Genomic DNA, 17,193 nt, shown 5'->3' with positions numbered 1-17,193 from the left:
CGGGCGTGCGTGTGTGCGTGCGTGCGGAGCGGGGTTGTGGGAGGGTTATTTAGAGAGTTCTAGAATGTCAGGGCTGGCTGGGTCCGGAGAGGCCCTGTCCTAGAGCCGTCCTGTCAGTCTGGCAGCCGTTAGCCGCACGGAGGATTCGCATTTACGATGGGTTAGTTAAAATGTAAAACCCGGATCCTTCGCCTCAGCCGCCGCCCCTCAGACGCTCCCCAGGCACGCGGTGCGCAGCTGCCATGCTGGGCGCCACGGGCACGGATTGCGGGTGTCCTCTCAGAGGTTCCGTCAGACTTAGAAAACAAGGACATCGAAGCTCAGAGAAGGGACTTGCCAGCCGACTGTCCCAGGGCAGGGCCGGGACCCAGGAATGGGCGCTGCCTGCCCAGCACTGAGGGACGCGCCCTAACTAAGCGTGTGGCATTGGGCCGGTGCTGGGGCGGCGGAGCAGTTTGGCCCCGTGCCTCCCGGGGACCGCAGTCCTTTTCCTTTTGTGCTAAGGGTCTTGTTTGTGACATTTCAGGAATCTCACCCAATCAAACGTGTGCCCTTCTAATGGGCAATCTTTTTAGTTTTCTTCTGATAGAGCCTCCTTTGAATTTCCTGTTCCCATACGTTACTGTTACAAATGTCAAGGAGGAAGGCAGTTAAGGACCCCTGGCCACGTTGCTCTGGTCGCGTGAGAACTCTGTGGCCGTGCGTTGTACACTCCCTCTGCCTAAGGGAGGATTTACGCAGAACGTGAAACGCGCGTGGGCAAGGAGTTCCTTTTAGTTTTCTTGGTGCTTCTGGTAGTCTCAATGATTCACAGCAGCCTCACTAGAAATTTTTAAATCAGACGAAACGTATAGCCAGGAGCTCAGGAAGGAGGCCCCGTCCAGGGACAATAGGCAGCTCCCGAGGGAAAAGAGGATTTTCCCTAAAGCTTTGGGGCTGGGTGGCGGCGAGACTGAGTTGGTGGGTGGCGGGCCTGCGCACCTACCTGAGGACGTTCTTGCAGAAACTAGACCCACCGCCATGAGGCCACTGCCCGTTTAAGGAGGAACTGACGCTGCTGTGGTGGTTTGTTAGAAGACGGCAGGTAGTAGGATTGTCGTGGTGGTTTGGAGGTGAGGTGTGGTATGTATGTATGTATGTATTTTTAATTCTTACCTGAGGACATGCTCATTGACTTTACAGAGAGAGAGGGAGAGAGAGAAAGAGAGAGGGAGAGAGGGGAGGCATTGATGTGAGACATCGATTGGTTGCCTCCCGTAGGTGCCCCGACGGGGGGTCGGCCCGACGGCCCAAGCGTGAGCCCCTTCCGCTGCACAGGATGACACTCCAGCCGACCGAGCCACCAGGCCAGGGCAGGTGTGATTTATAAACTCGCGTGAGCCTCCCAATAGTATAAATACCCCGAAGAAGCTCAGAACCCTGGGCGGGTGTAGCAGGGGGCGAATTGCCCCGCGGGGCCGTCCTTTTTGGCTGTCGGGCCCCGCTTCCCGCCGGCCGGTCTGCCTCCGAGGCGCCGGCTCTGCGCCGGGAGGACAGGAGGGCCACGGGCGCTGCGCGAGCCGCCGAGCGCCCGCTGAGGGAGCCGGCACGCGGCACGCACCGACGACCGCAGTCCTCACGAGCAGGGTTGGCGCGGCCTCGACTGCCGTGGCTCTGGCGCGCCCTGGCGGCTCCCACGCGTGCCTGTCTGTGAGCTTCGCGAGCAGCGTTTCACGGCCCGCGGTCCCTGTGAGCAAAGCGCTGCCAAACCTCCACTTTATCCTCATCCCCAGTGTCCCCCGTCGACCCTCCCTCCCCCCATTGCGTAATTTCTGGGGCGGATGGAACGGGAAAGATGGCACTGGCTACGTTTTATTAGAGTGGACGCCTGTGAGGACTGGACTAGGCCTATGACTTATTCCAGGAAGGGCTCGGGAGACCAGGGAGGTCCCAGTCCTACAAATCGTTTACATGAAGTGAAACAACACGGCAAATGATGATCAAAACCTGCTAATCTTCTCTGACATACATGGAAAAACCCTCCGCGATTGCACTGGAGCCTTTGTGTGTGCGTGTGTGTGTGTGTGTTACCTCCCTGGAGAATTTGCCCTGTCGAACAAGCCTGTCCCTTTCCTGGTTCACCTTTCAGCCAAGACTTGCCCATAAAAGAAAACCGGCCTGCGGGGGACCGGTGCCTCTGAGCCCGCACCACGCGCGAGGGCCTGTGGCAGCGTTCTCCGGGATCCCGTAAGCCAGCATTCAACAGTCAGTGTTAAGAAGTACATGAGACAAACTTACAATGAAATAAACAACATAAAAACAAAGGTCCTTCATAGTCAAAATGGACCACGTCTTAAATATTTTACTATGTTCCAGCAGATCCTGTGCTCGTAAGGTGGTGGCTGTCAGCCCTGCCTGTGTGTGCAAGGGCGTGCGCCCAGAGCACAGTGCACGCCACGTCGGCTTGCGATGGGCCACGGAGAAATACTTAGACCAGGGAACCGGACCCACACTGCGCATCAGGGCCCGCCCCCACCCCCGGACCTGCCAACCGCAGACCAGGGCTCCACTCACTGCTGTGTCCGGAAAGGCGCTGCACTCAGTCTCACATTCTGTGAGGTCTGGGGTCACTGGGAAGCCCGAGGCAGCCCCCCAACATCCAGTGGGACCCCTCCTCTGGAGGCCGACCGGCCCACTGAGACACACAGGAAGCCACAGATCTGGGCCTCGGGCTCAGTCTGGCGGCTCAAGGACGTCTTCTGTCTGCACTGGAGCCATGGCCAGGGATGGCCAGGCCGTGGCTGGTGGCCAGGTTTAGGCTGGGCCACGTGGCCATGGGATCTCTTGGGGATCCACTCATCAAGCGCCAATCTTCCTGGACAGCGTGCTTTTCATGTTCTGTGTTTCCCCTAAAATCCTGGACTTCCAGGGCAGTCAGTGCCTGCTGCCTCGTGGGAGCGCCGCGGTCGGGAAGGCCGTGTGCGAGCACATCCAGGGATCGCGGGGCCCCTCGGTTCTGGCTGGCTGGCCCTGCGCCCGCCGACCTGGAGCTGCCCGGGCGCAGCTCCCAGCGCGCTCTCCCCACGCAGCGCAGCGCCGTCCCTGCACCGCGGCGTCTGAGCGGTGTCCCTGCTCCTCGACGTCCGGCCTCGCCTGCAGCGTCCTCCCGTGCTGCTCGGGGGGAGTCCGACTCGGTCCCCCGGACCCGCGCATTTCCCGCAATTCCTCCCGCGCCTTCAAAGCACAGTCTAGATTCCGAGGTTGGTCGAACTCGGTGCGAATGCCAGCTCTGCTGTTTACCGGCTGTTACTGCTGCTGTCAGCCCCGAGCCCTAGTTCACTTACCTGTAACCCGGGCGTGAACCCAATGACCCTTAGGTGTCGCTCGCTCGCTGGAATGCGCGTCCGTGAAGGAGATGACGTGAAATCTGCAGCCGGGCGAACGCCCCCTCTCGGCGAGGGCAGGCCCTGCGCTGGCCCGTTTCAGGGCCTCACCCTGCCCCGCAGCTTGTTCTGGGCGTGGCCCAGCGGCTGTCCCCGCCCCCTCCCGCAGCACTCGCGCCTCGCAGCCCCCGGGTGCGGCCGCCTTCCCGCTGAGCCCCAGGCCGCGGGGCTGGAGTTGCGGGTGCTCCTCCTGGCTGCCCCCCGGCAGCGCCCACCATTTCCTCTTTCATGTCTCTGGCTTTAGTGTGGACCTAGCCTTTCCCTTCACGCCCTACAGAGCTGCCTGCACACACAGAAGCGAATTTGAGTAAGATCCTGTTGATGGCCGAGGGTAAGAAAAGGGAGTTCTGCCGGGAAGAGCGACCACTAGCCGGCTCCTGGGTGGGGCCGCGCTCGGGCCACAGGCCCGGAACCTTCTGCCCTGGTCTCTGCTCCCCTCCCCGCCGCTGCCCCCCACCCCTGCGCCGGAGCTCCACTCCTCGGAGTCAGGTTCTCAGCGACCTCGATAGGGAGGGGGGAGTTCTCCGCTGTTCCATGGCCTTTCATTTGCTTTAAAATTGATCACCAAAATAGTAACATTAATAATAAAAAACAACGGCCTGCATTTCTATAGAGTTCACTATATGTCAGTTCTGTCCTAGGCGTTTTGTGTGTATTAACCCATTTAGTCTTTAGAACCATCCGGCAAGGGAGGCTCTGTTACCTTCCTGAGTTCACAGGAGGTGAGCTGGGGACACAGAGGGCTGGCGGCTGCTTGCGGTCGCGCACTGGCCACGGCCTGTGTCCGGACCCCAAAGCCAGCTCTAGGGGCCGCATGGAGCACGAGTGTATAGTGCGTGCGTGTGCACTCACACCCATCTGTGCTTGGGTGCACGTGACTGAGTGTGTGGTCACGTAGACGTGCACATGGGCATCACACTGCTCCACGGCCTGGGTGAAGAGTCTACACTCAAGGGGGGTTAGCACTCGAGGGCCTCTGGTCAGGGGACCTTCCTCCAAGGTGGCGGCGAGGAGCACTTCAAAGGTCCTCGGCTAGACTGTGCCCAGGTGCTGGGCGAGCGGCAGAGCAGGTGGGAGGGACCACTCTCATTGACCAGCCGGCCACGCTGAGGTCCGCGGGGGGTGCCTGGCCCTGCCCGCGCGGGTAGTAAGAAGGGTGGGGGAGCTGAGCCTTCAGGGCGAACTCGGGGCCCAGGACCGCCGGTACTGCGCTGTCCCGTGAACAGCAGGAGCTTCTCTGGGTATGCCCTCGAAAGGTGACCGCATTTACCTAGGAAGGGGGCTTCCCCGCGACCTGCTTACTTGGGCAGCCATGGAGGACTTCCCGGGGCCTCCCGCACACACGCTTGAGCGCTTTGGGTCCTGTCCGATGAGAACGATCCTCGCCGGCGGTAGAGCTGGGTCTTGGGCGTGCGTGCCGCGGGGCCCAGGCTGTGGGAGGGCGCGGGCGGACGGCCGCCGCCGGGAGAGCCGAGGTGTGGGCAGCTGACGGAGTGGCTGAGGTCTGTCGGCGGCGTTCGCCGCCGTGTCCAGTCTAGGCCTCGGCGTCCGACCTCTGCTCGCTTTTCCGGGCCCCTCCCTCCCCGGTGGCCTGCGCTGGGGGGCCCTCCCTTCTCAGGGCAACCCTCCCCGCGCCCAGGGGTGGGCCGGTCTTCCCTTGAGGCCGCGGACAGCGCCTGTGCTCGCTGGTAGGACTCTTCCATCAGCTCCTCTTGCCAGGGCCGGGCGGTTCTTGAACAAACCACAGGCAGCGCTGCCTGGCTGGGCCCCTCCGCTGATGGGGACTCACGTCTTGACTCCCGGTTTCCTGTGAGCCACTCGCAGGAGAACACACTCTCACTCCCAAACAAAACATGAGTTTCCGGTGCCCAGTTCTGTCTTGGCCGCACACAGCTGTGTTCTGACCACAGTGACGGGTTGCTTGGTCTTCGTGGCATGGAGTGACGCACTGTTTTAGATGATAAAAATTAGTTTTTATCACTTTAAAATAGAGAAGTCGCCTATAGAATCCGGATGTCTGACTGCTAGAAAAATCGGAGCGTCTGGAAACAGTAGGCCTCCACTCGTCAGCACCCGGTAGGAGCTGCGTGGCAGCTGCCACCTTTAGGTGGAGCAATTGCTCTGGAGTTTGTCACAGTCGCCTCCACCCCCTGCTCTCCCCACCGAGATCAGGTACTAATTACTTTGTATCGTTGTGCTGTGGCTGCTGTTTCTTTTAGAGCAGAATTAAATGGATCATGATATGTATCCTGCACTCATGTCTCTAAGTTAGAGCCGAATAAAACCTAGAGAATCTTGCCTATCTTCAAAATGTCCAGGTTTCAGTCTGAAATCACTCACTACACCGAAAACAAGGACGATCTTAAACTGAATGAGAAGGACAAAGGTGCCAATACTGGGGTAACAAGAGAGATTAGAATTACATGACACAAATTTAAAAAAAAAAAACCCATTCATCACAAAGTGCTTCAATAAACAATTTAAAATATGCTTGGCACAAATTAATGAATAGAAAAGTCACAAACACAAAGCAGAAGATCTAGAGAAGAACCACGTGGAGATTTTAGGACTGAAAAATACAATCAGCAAAATAAAAATCCCCCCGGGGCGGTGGGGCGGGGGGTGTGTTGCTGAACGCCAGGCGGTGGGAACGGGGAGGAACCTGCGACCTGAGGATCCGGACAACCGAAGAGGCCGCACAGAGCAGCAGCAACGACCCCGACCGGAGAGGGGGCGGGGCGCGACAGAGGGCACGCACTCGCAACTGCGCACTCGCGACGGTGCCGCGCAGCACAGCAGCACGCAGGCGGCCCGAGGAGCGTGAGTGCAAGGGACAGGGTCTGACTGCTGCGCACATTTGGCGAAAGGCGCACGTACGCGTAAAGCCGAGTAAATTCCAAACGGGTTGAGTCCGAAGAAAGCCACGCCAAGACACATCGCAGTCAAATCTCCAAAACTAAAGCCACAGCAAAAGTCTCGAAAACAGAGAGAGACGGGGGCGGGTGGGGGGGAGAGGGGGAACGCCTCCCCTTCCGGGGGAAAAGCAATGCAAGTGGCGGGGCGGGGGTCGGGGGGGGGCGCTTTTCAGATGCCACAGGGGCCAGCAGGAGGCAGTGTGACATTTTTCAAGTGCTGAAAGAGAAAAACCAGAATCCTATATCCAGGGCAAGTATCTTTTGGGAACGAAGGAAAACTAAGAGACTCCTCTGACCTGTCCTAAAAGAAGGGCTAACAGAGAGGTTCTCTAAGCAGAAAAGAAGTGCGAGAGGACGGACCCTTGGGACATCCGGGAGGAAGAAAGAGCGTAGTAAGCGAAACTACCGATGAATATAATACACTCCCCGTCTCGCGAGGAACGAACTGGGACGCCCCACCGCCAGCATTTTACGTCCCTGCCGCAGGCGCAGCGCTGGGAGAACACTCCGTAGGTTCCGGGTTGCTTTGCTCTTGGTTTTCCCCCCTTCCAGCAAGGGAGGAAAACTCGATCTAATAGGAGAGGAGTTTGTGGTCCCATCTCAGGGTCCAAGGGGCATCCGGCAGCCCACAGCGGGGGGCACGCTGCCCAGGACCGTCCCCAACAGCAACGTCGATGGGCAGCGGAGGCCACACCCTGCCCTGGATCCCGGCTGCGCCCCGGGCCGCCAGCTGGACACGCGGCCGCCCTGCCCTCCAGCTCCAGCCCCCTTCTTCCACCTGTGGGACCCACCGGAGACAAGAGGAAGCCTGGCTCTTCTGCTGAAGGCCTTCCGCCCTGCCCCACTGTTGTCAGCGTCTTACATTCCTGCTTGTTTGTTCCACCGCTGTCATTTTTAGGGCAGCAGTGAGTAAATCAGCTTCGTGGGAAACTTTGCGGGCTCTCAGTTGCTGGCAGACGCTGCGGAGCCCTCCCTGGTGCAGCGCGGGGGCCGGCCAGGGGCAGGGAGAGCCTGGCGCTGACCCGCTGTTGACCGAGCCGTGCTTGGGCTGGGTGAAGGGAGTACCCATCCCCTGACGCGCGGGCAGCTGCTGCTGCGCTGGCCTTCCCGCCAGGTCCCCCCCACTTCCCTCTCGCGTCCTCCGCAGGAGCGTTGTCTCGTCCCTCTTCTTTCAGGCCTCGGGCCTCGGCGCAGGTGGTCATCTGGCCTGTACCGGCATCCCCTCCTGCCCACCTGGAAACCGCTGCTCGCTCTTCACCTAGTTCAGCGCTGCTTCTTTGCTGAAGCGGCCCGGCCCTGGCTCGGCCCCACGCCCGGGGCTGCTCTCTCTGCCGCGGCCGCCGCCGCCGTGGCGCCTGGTGCAGGTCTGCCGGCATCTGCCTCCTCCACCGCACTGTGGAGTGAGGTCTTGTTTGTCCTGATACCCTCAGGGCCTGGTTGTACCTGGGCCTGTGTGAGGTGCTCAGTAAGTCCTCACTGAAGGAACAATCGGCGGAAGAGGATGCGCTCAGTGTTGCCATGACCAGACGTTGCCCAGCTCCCCGGGGTTAGAAGGGAGCGGAGAACGAAACGCCACGCCGGGCTCTCCTGCCTGGGCGGTGGCGCAGACACATGCCGCCCGGCCGCTGTCCTGGGAGCCACAGAGCACCCGTCCGGAGGCCCTCAGGCGTGCAGAAGGCGCACTGGGTGGGGCTGGGCGCTGGAGGGACTCAGTGGCGGCTTCTTCCTTCCACGCCCCAGACGGGCAGCTGAGGAAGCTGGGAACCGGGACACCGCCGGGTGCACAGATGGAAAAGTCCCAGCAGAGGTCTGTTCGCTCCGGTCCCTGGGCCAGGACAGGGGGAGCCCACGAGGCGCCAGGAGAAGCTGAGTGGGGAGCTGGGCTCCACCCCCCAGTGGCAGAGGCCCACGGCGCCCACATGACGTCGGTGGGGGGGGTGAGTGGGGGGGCTCCTGACCCTCCGAGCAGGACACGGACCGTGGGCGCCCTCCCCACCCCCCGCCCCCAGGCATCCATGGGACTGAGCGGGAGGCCTGGCCTTCCCGCCTCGTCCGGACGGTGGTGCGGTGCTATCCCCCGGCCGATGCTGGAGCGGCACCAGGGGACCGGCTACGGCCGAAGGTTACCATCGGACGTGCCACCCAGAGGCTTTCTGGTTTGCCCCGGAGAGAGGCGCTCCCTGTGAAGACCCCGGATCCATTCGTTGAGCCGGCCACGTTCACCGACTGCGCAAAATGTGCCAGGCTCCGCGCAGGCGCAGGGGGAACCGAGGACGCCACGGACGGAGGTGCGGTCCCTGCCCACGGAGAACTGCCGCTGCGGCAGGCAGCACAGGCTCAGCGCAGCCAGCCCGCCCTGGCCTGATGCCGTAGTCAGTCCAGTGACGAGGACGGCAGTGGGGCAGCAAGGGAGCCGCCGCGTCACGGGCCCTCGGAGGCGCTCGCCGCGCGCCCCGGGGTAGCGCACCCCCCCCCGCCCCCCGACCCGGGGCGGGACGCTCGTCTCCCACGCTGGTCCCCACCCCTTTGAACTGCTCGGTCAGAACGTGGCCCAGACAGGAAGCCAAGGTTGCATGAAACTTGGGACGTGCCTTTCAGAAAAGACATCCTTGTCGAGTATTCCCAGGACGTGACTCAACGAAGGAGTCCTGGAGCATATAAAATACTCACTAACCTATAGGATTTGCACTAACCTCGCCAGCATTTCCCAATTTTCAGCCAGGCGTTAACTGGTGTAGAGGTAAAGTTTACACGTGGTGCTTGGGACCTTCCCGAGGGAAGGTCTGCGGCGGGGGCGCGGAGGCGGGGGCGGCGCAGGGGGCGGCGGCGAGCGGCAGGGAGGGCGGCTCCCTCCGCAGGGTGCGAACCTGGCCAGAGAGCAACCAGCTGGCCCAGAAAGAGACCTGCCATTGGTCGCAGCAGCGGTAGGGATTGAAAAAGGGTGGCCGCCAGCCCAGGGCCTTCCGCAGAGGGCTGGGTAGCGAGGCGCGGCCGCGCGGGCGCCCGGGGGAGGAGGGCCGGCCGGCGCGCTGCCGTGGGGCCGCCTTCCGACCGGGGCGCTAGCCCGGGTGCGGAGGCCGAAAGGGGGCGCAGTGCGCTCTGGGAGAGGAGCGGCAGCGGCGTGAATTAAGAACGTGTTAACAGTGAGGAAAGGAAGGGGAGAGCGAACGCAAGTTTTAACAGAAACGCAGTTACCTGTTGAGAAGGGAGGGAACCGTACTGGGATCACAGCCGCTCCTCTGAGTATTTCCTGGGAGAGGTTTGCCTTTAAAACCCCATAAATGTTTTACACAACATTTACATAACCGTACAACAGAACTCCATTTAAGAAACGAATCCCTCAAAATTGGAAGCAATAAAAACCAAATAAACCTAACAATGTACCAAGCTGGTTGCATAACCATGCAACTAAAAAATTCTAGTAAAACACAGACATTTGTCCCTAAAATTCCTAGTGGGATACACCCAAAAAGGAAGAAAAAAAAACCCTTACCCTGTTTTCGGTAATCGTATTTTGGTGGTAGTGTTGATATTATCATTATGGGGCCATTATGTGTGTGTTTTGTGAAAAAGGAAGAGGGCCATTACGTCTTTCGTCCCTGAAAGCTGAGATTTCAGCGTGAGAAAAGGAGATACGAATGCAAGAATGGGGTTCAGTAAATGGCCTGTGGATGGAAGTAGGAAGCACCAGCATCAACTGGTTCTGTGTTTCAACAGTCAAACAAAGGGATGCGAGAAGGCGCACAGGAACCCTGCCCCGAGCCGCGTCCACAGAAAAGGCCCAGAGACGAGGGCGGCTCCCGTAGCAGCGGCTGAAGGAGGGGATCTAGGCTGAAGGAGGGGATCTAGGCTGAAGGAGGGGATCTAGGCTGAAGGAGGGGATCTAGGCGATGCTCCACAGCCGCTGACGCCGCACGGGGGGAGCGCGCGAGGCGCTGTGTTCTGGACGGAAGGACGAGCCAGGCACCGCCCCCGAATGACACCTCCCGGAGATCAGATCTCTGGATGCCACCGCCAACCGGCAGAAAACAGACCGAAGAGAGGAACCTGTGAAAAGGCCTGCTGGGGGTGCAACAGTCAGAGCCCGCTCTGGGAGGCTGGGAAGAACGGCCCCGCTTCTTCCGCAACGAAACTGCACCAACGGCAAATGACGGCAGAAAAAGCGATCTCGTTAAAGAGCTTTGAGACATGTTAATCAACTTCAATACGTGGGCCGCATTTGGACACTGCTTTGGGGAAGTTACTTGTTTCCAGACTAGACAATTGGAGAAACTGGAGTAGGGACCAGATGTTGTTTGATGTTCCACAATTCATTGTAATTTAATAATAGACTCATTAAAAAGATTTTAAAAAGCCACAGTCATGGCTATGCTTTAGAAAAGAGCCCTTGTCCAGGAGAGATATGCACTGAAACATTTATCGGCGGCACGGTCTGACGGTGAGGGTTTGATGGTGAGGGTCTGCTGCAGAGTAGCCCGGGGTGGGGGTGGGGACGAGGCAGGGCAGAGGAAACGAGATTGGCCATGAATGGAAATGAGCCTTGTGAGCGGCTCATGGATACTCATTCTAGCATTGCCTCTAATTTTGTGTCCATTTGAAAATGTTCATAGGCAGAAGTTAAATACAAAACGAGGCAGTCGACTTAACGCGAGGTTGGCTCTCTGAGTTCATTAATGCTTGGTTGGACCTTGCTGAGGACCCGTCATGGGTCCCGTGTCCTTGGATACCAGCCAGCATTATTATAAAAAGGAAAGCGACTTCGCCGAGGTACTTCTCAGTGAGCGCCCGGCACGTAAGAAATCGGGGGCTGCGAGCCTGTGAACTGAGCCCGGGGCGGGGCGCCCACGTGGGTGCTGACTGGCCGTTCCGGTTCCGCGTCTTGCGCTTGGTGTCTGACACCGAAGCCCAGCAGCCACCTGCAGCTGTGGCCTGGGGATGCCGCGGCAGGAACGCCACAGCAGGGCCATGTCGACCGCTCAAAAACGAGGGACAAAATGGTGCCGCCGTCTAGCCGTCTACCCGAGGAGCGTTTCTGAACCCGGACCACCGGGTTCAGGGCTGTTAGGAGCCTCACAGCTTGTCTAGTCCAAATCACTGTGGCAGGTGGGGAAATGGACGCCCCAGGTGGCAGAGGGGCTCTGTCGAGGTTGTGCAGCCTGCGGGAGACTCGGCTCCGAGCCCTCGACTCATCGGTTGCCAGAGTCCGGCGCTCTGCTCCGCACGGCGTCGGCGGCGGGGTGGCGGGGCCTCGGCTTGTTTCTTCTGTCTTGGTCTGAACTCCTGACGAGCTGGGCCACTCATTCTCCAGAGCAACGTGCTACCACAAAGTGGGATTTTCAGTCCCTTTAGTATGAGGGGGAGGGCCGCTGAGGGGTGTGCTGGTGGGGGCAGGGACCTCCAAGGCGGTGGCCAAGCCGGCCGGAGGACACTCCTTAGGGGGAGCAGGGACGGACGCCTGGGCATGAGCACCGCGGCGCGTGGGAGCCGCAGCTCATCCTGCGGGTCCAGGAGGAGTGTGTGGGACACGCAGGCTCCGGGATCAGGTCACGTGCCTGTGAGCCCTTGTGCTACCGCTGACCAGTCGTGTGACCTTGGCCAAGTTACCGCTCTCTGTACCTCGTCATTAAATAAGGACGGCACCGGCATGGTGGGCTGATGGTGAAGGCTGAGAGAGTTCATACAAGTCAAATGCTCCGACCAGCGCCTGCCGCCTTCCAGTCACTGCTGGCTGTGACCGAAGAGGGGACTGGAGGCGCGTGGCAGCCTGAGGGCATGACCAGGAGGACTCCCCTATGAGACAGTAGGTAGCCTCACAATTTCCAATGCAGCGGCACCTCGGCACCCACCATTAATTCGTTGCGTGATGCGCTCCGGCACCAACGAGCACCGAACGATGAGGCACTTTCCCTTGCGGGGCAGCATCGTGACTCTTACGAGTTCTAGGAGTGCGACGAGTCCCAAGCCAGCACCCAGTGCTGAAACGTTTTTGCTCGTCGGAATACGGCGAGCGCAGGGTTCGACGAGTTCTGAAGCCAAGGCGTCCTGAGCGAGCCTCCGTGGAGCTAATGGTTCAGTGAGTTCTCCAGCAGCTGTTCTAGCAAGATTTCTGCGAGCATTCCATTTCTACCTAAAATATTTTTCTAAATACATGTTTCCTAATTAAGACTCAGACAGTTAATCTGAGGTCTAACACTTTAAACTTTCCAGCTACCAAGGTGAGAACAGTTGGAAAGAGAACAGAGGCCTGGCGCCCATGCGGCTCAGTTCAGCGAACCCAAACCTGCAGCCCTTGCAGGCGAGTGTGGTTGGATCGCGCTGCGCACCTTGGGGAGAGCCATTCCCAGCCTGGCAAGATGGGGCGGGGCCCACTTCCATTTCAGTGCTGTTTTGTGCAGTGGCTTTTCTTTTCTTTTTCACGATTAAGAGAACAGACACAGGGAAGGCAGGTTTTGGGGTGAGGATATCCTCGAGTTCCCATGACAAGCTAGGGTGCACGAATTCCGTTCCCGGCCCCCAAAGCTTCTAAAAGGGCAGAAGCATAATCCTTCCTGAGCCAGAGGGTGAGCTGAGCCATCTCTGGCCGAGGGAAATGAGTTGCTCCTCTGGAGAAAGCACGCAGGTCGGGCGCCTCTGCCGCGGAGGGGCGGGCGGAGAGGGCTGAGCCGTCCCAGGGGGCTGTGCTCACCTGGTTGCTGTGGTTTCCCTCCCGCAATGGCTGTAGCTCGTTTATTGGGTCAGAGACTCTAGTACAGTCGGGGGGTCTAGATCTTTCTTCACTGCGGGACATCGCTGACAAACTAGAGGGGAAGCAGGCTTCGCGTGTAGAGGCCCAGAGAGGGCCCGCGGGTGGTCCTGCGGGGGCTCTGAATGACTTGCGCTGCGTGGGCTGTGTCACGTTCACGCTGCCATCGTGGCAGTTAGTGTAGTTGCTTCGTGCCTGCGTCCACTATGACTGATACGGGTCACCTGTTTCTGCACTTGCCTGTCTATGTTTGCTCGCTGGTCTATGAGTTCCTGCAGGGCAGGAACGGTGTCCTTTCTTCTTGGTGTCTCCAGTGACCAGTACAGTGCCTGGTGCTCGGCAAGCGTTTGTTGATTGGCTGACTGCTGACTGACTGAACGAATGAGGGAGTATCTCTGAATGCTCAGCAATGAGGGTTCAGGAGTCCCTCTGGATTGGCTGTCAACGCAGTCACTCTCTGCGCTGCTGGCCAGCCGGTGGGCCTGCTTTGCTTTCCGACAACATTGCTAATATTCAGGGCATTACTGCATCCAGCTGTCTTCCAATGGAGCTGCGCTTGTGGCTGGGATGGAAAAACTGCTGTATTATTTCAAATGATTGTGAAATAATAGAACAAGTAATAACCTCAAATGCCAGAAAACATTATTTTCATGGAACTTTACAAAAAAAAACAGTTCTACGAGATCCACTTACAAAATATACGCAAATGGAGAAAACAGTGTTGCAGGCTGCAGGCTGCCTTGGATGATTTTTATAATAGGGGCAAGAATGTTTGCCGTTGGCAGTGGGTGGTTAGGACAAAAATATCTCCTCAAGCAAGCCGGGGCGTTTCTCCACGTTAAACCGCAGCATGGCACAGCGAGGGGGAAATGGCTTATTGTTTCCAATATTTAAAATTTCCTTTTCTGAATCAGTTCTCGCTTTCATGGGGTAAGGCAGCAAGCTACAACCATTTGGGATTTTGGAGGATTTGGGCAGAAGGACATGAAGGCGTATGCTTGTCATCATTAGGAGTATACATCAGGGACAGAAATTTTCTCAATAGGTTTCTGATTTTATCTATTAGGATTAGGTGGGGATGAATAAAACAAAAACTTTGAGTGACAGCAGATCGAATGTAGAGCTGTTCATTTTCTTTGCAGTAAAGGAGACCTCGATAGAGCCAGTATGGGCGCAGAGTCCCCTCCTACCTGCTTCACCCTCACTAACACCTGGCATCTATTCGTGCTTGCCTCACGGGTCCAGTCTTGTTGCCAGAGTTCCAGCCATCACATCGGCAACCCGGGCGGTGGAAAGGAGGGAGGGGAAAGGCCCCTGCTTCCTGCTGAGTCAGCTCTCTTTAAAGGAATTCCATGGACGCTTGCGACCCACAGCACTCATGTGCGTCTCCTTGACCACCATGAGCCGTGGGGGGGAGGGGTCCGGAAAACAGCCTTCGTTAGCTGTGCGTATTTGTGCCCCAAACGGGCTTGAGTTTTGTTTGTAGGGAAGAGGAGCGGCGGCAGCTGCGTAGCAAACCACGTCCTCTGATGCTGAGGGAGCAGACAGAGCCCTGGTAAACGGTCCTAATCCTCCTTGGAGCGATCGGACCGCCGAGCCCTAACGGGCCTAACGAGCGCATTTCACGCAGGGGCCCCTAGCGGGGAGGCCGGGAGCCCCCGCAGGGGAGGCAGGCTGCCAGCCTGTTGAAGTCTCGTGGCGTCGTTAATAGGCCCCGTGTTGGTGAATTGGCCCAGGTTCAGGGTTTGCCCTTCCTTAGTGCAGGGACAGAAGTTTGATTTTTTGCCAGCACAGCAGAAGTGAATTTGAGCCTCAAAGAGAAATTCAAATGACCCAACTTCGATGCATAAGAATAATAGATGTACAAAAGCTAGATGTTCATCAATTTGCATGAGAAATAACTGTCACGGGAGCAAAATGACCACAGAGGTTTGCTTGGTGAGCGCGGGGTTAGAAAGAGGCCAGGCGAGGAGCTGCCCCTGAGTGGGCTGAGGCCGAGGTGCGGGTGGGGGCCTCGGAACCGGAAGGCAGGCGGAGGGGCTCACTCCCCCCGGCCCCCCGCCGTCCTTGTCCGCCTGTTGCCTGCGATGCCTCCTTTTCCTGCGCCCGCCCACGGCTGGAGCCCCCACGTCTGACCTAGACACTTGTTTGTTGACAAGCAGACAGAGCCAACCCTACAGACTTGGGGAGCCCACCGCCTCTTGAGAGTGATTTTGTGTGTCTTGGCTCTGACAATATGTATAGAGCTTAAGTGTGAACCCTCAGGGGGCAATGTCCCTTGACTTCCTCCCAAGTTCTCAGGAGAAGCTTCCGGGCGCACCCCACAGGCTGCCTCTCGCGGGCCGGCCCGCCCACATTTACGGTGAAGACCCGAAAATGAGCACGATCTTCACGGGGAGGATCAGAGGCGCTGTCAGTCTAGGCCCCACTGAGATGACTCAGCGCACCGGCTGGTGTTCACGTTTGTAAACAGGAAGTGGGCATGTGCCCACGGACAGGGGGGCCTGTCACTAGGACTCAAGGGGCCTAGGTTCCGCCACGGGCACTCGGACTCCTAGCTCGGGGGACAGCCTGCGAGCAGCTCCCCCGCTGTGGCTCAGTGACCTTGTGGGCCTGCAAGGTTTTGGAGAGGTGGGAGGGTCCAGGCAGAGCAGCCCTGTCCTCTCCCTCCTCCCCCGGGAGGTAGCGCCGCTTCTGCCGCCGCTTCGGGGCGGGGCTGAGGTTCATCCTGTGCCACACCGTGGCGGGTCACGGGGCAGGACCGACCCTGCTGCTGGGCTCTGGGCGGGTATCGTCGCGGCCCTGGATCGGCATTGATCGAATTCATGCCCTGCATTTGGACCTGCTTTCTCGTAGGTCCTACTTTTGGTGCCATTGCTTTCTAGGACAGCAGCCTGGACAGAGAATAAAGCCCGTGACCTCTCTCTCTGTGTGCGGGACAGACAGGCGGGCTCTGCCCGCAGACCTGAGGAAGGGAGAAAGCGGGATAATTCAGAGTAACAGTAGTCAGCCGTGTGCCTCTGAAACCTTCGAGCAGTTTTAAAATGGATTTTTGCCTCATTTTAACTCCCAGCTTGTACTCGAGGCCATGGATGAGATCAAACCGTCTCTCAAAGACACGCTCCCCAAACTACGTCGCTATGTCCTCCGGGCGATGTCGGGAAGGTTTCGGGGTGTGTGATAAATGCCACTTTCCTGAAAGGGTGAGCGGGTCTTCAGCGTTGGGCTCAGCAGCAGCTGCTGCTGGAGAAACTATTTACCTGCCATGTGCGAGTCGCCCGGCCCGCGCGCCAGGGTCAGCAGGGCGTCCGGCCGGCAGCGGAGCTGGCCGGGCTGCTCGGCGGCCGCCGAGAGCGTATGACGTCAAACACCCCTCTCCGGCCGGTGCCCGCTTTCTGAGAGGCTCGCCGGCTGCAGGCTGAAGAACCCTTGAGTCTTGTTGTTTGATTAGAGGGATTTACAACAGTATGTTTCATGGATTGGAACTTTAGATGAAATACGGAGTCTGGCACAAATAACGCCCTTTTTTTATCACAAAATCGTCAGCGTGTCGTTCTGTAACAGAATAGCACACGCAAGCACAGCAGGTGGCATTTTAGGTGAAATGTTCGCATGAGAACTGTAAATTATTATGCCCATATTATTCCCTGCTAACCACACCCAGGCAGGCACTGCCGCCAGGCCCGCCGGGTTGTTTTCAGCGGTGAGTCTGGAGTCTCTGCAGCCCCCTCTGTTATTTTCTGAGGAAACGTAGCCTGCGATTTCTGGGTCATGATCAGTATATTTTTACGGAATCAAAATGACATAAAGTGGAATATTTGAAGAGCTTTTTTTTCACTACTTCTTCCTCAAAGCCGTTCTGTAGTTTTAGCCAGCTTGCCCTCTAATCCTGTGTGCACCGTACTCACAGGTCAGTAGTGCTGGTTACCGGCTTCTTCAAACCATGAAAACAGACAGGCAGACAGACAGACAGATCAAAGCGCCCAATCTGTATGAACGCAGGAAGGCTCGGTGCTACCGCCTGGGAATGAGCGCTGTTTGCCCTCAGCCTGCGGACGCCAAGGCCCAGGCGGCCCTGCGGCCGCTGCCTCTTGACAGAGAAGCTGCCCACCCA

The sequence above is a fragment of the Pteronotus mesoamericanus genome, unplaced genomic scaffold, assembly GCF_021234165.1.
Source record: "Pteronotus mesoamericanus isolate MK-2021 breed Mesoamerican mustached bat unplaced genomic scaffold, CSHL_Meso_final contig_29, whole genome shotgun sequence".
Classification (NCBI taxonomy): Eukaryota; Metazoa; Chordata; class Mammalia; order Chiroptera; family Mormoopidae; genus Pteronotus; species Pteronotus mesoamericanus.
The sequence above is the reverse complement of the archived record's forward strand: the minus strand, read 5'-3'. Positions refer to the sequence as shown.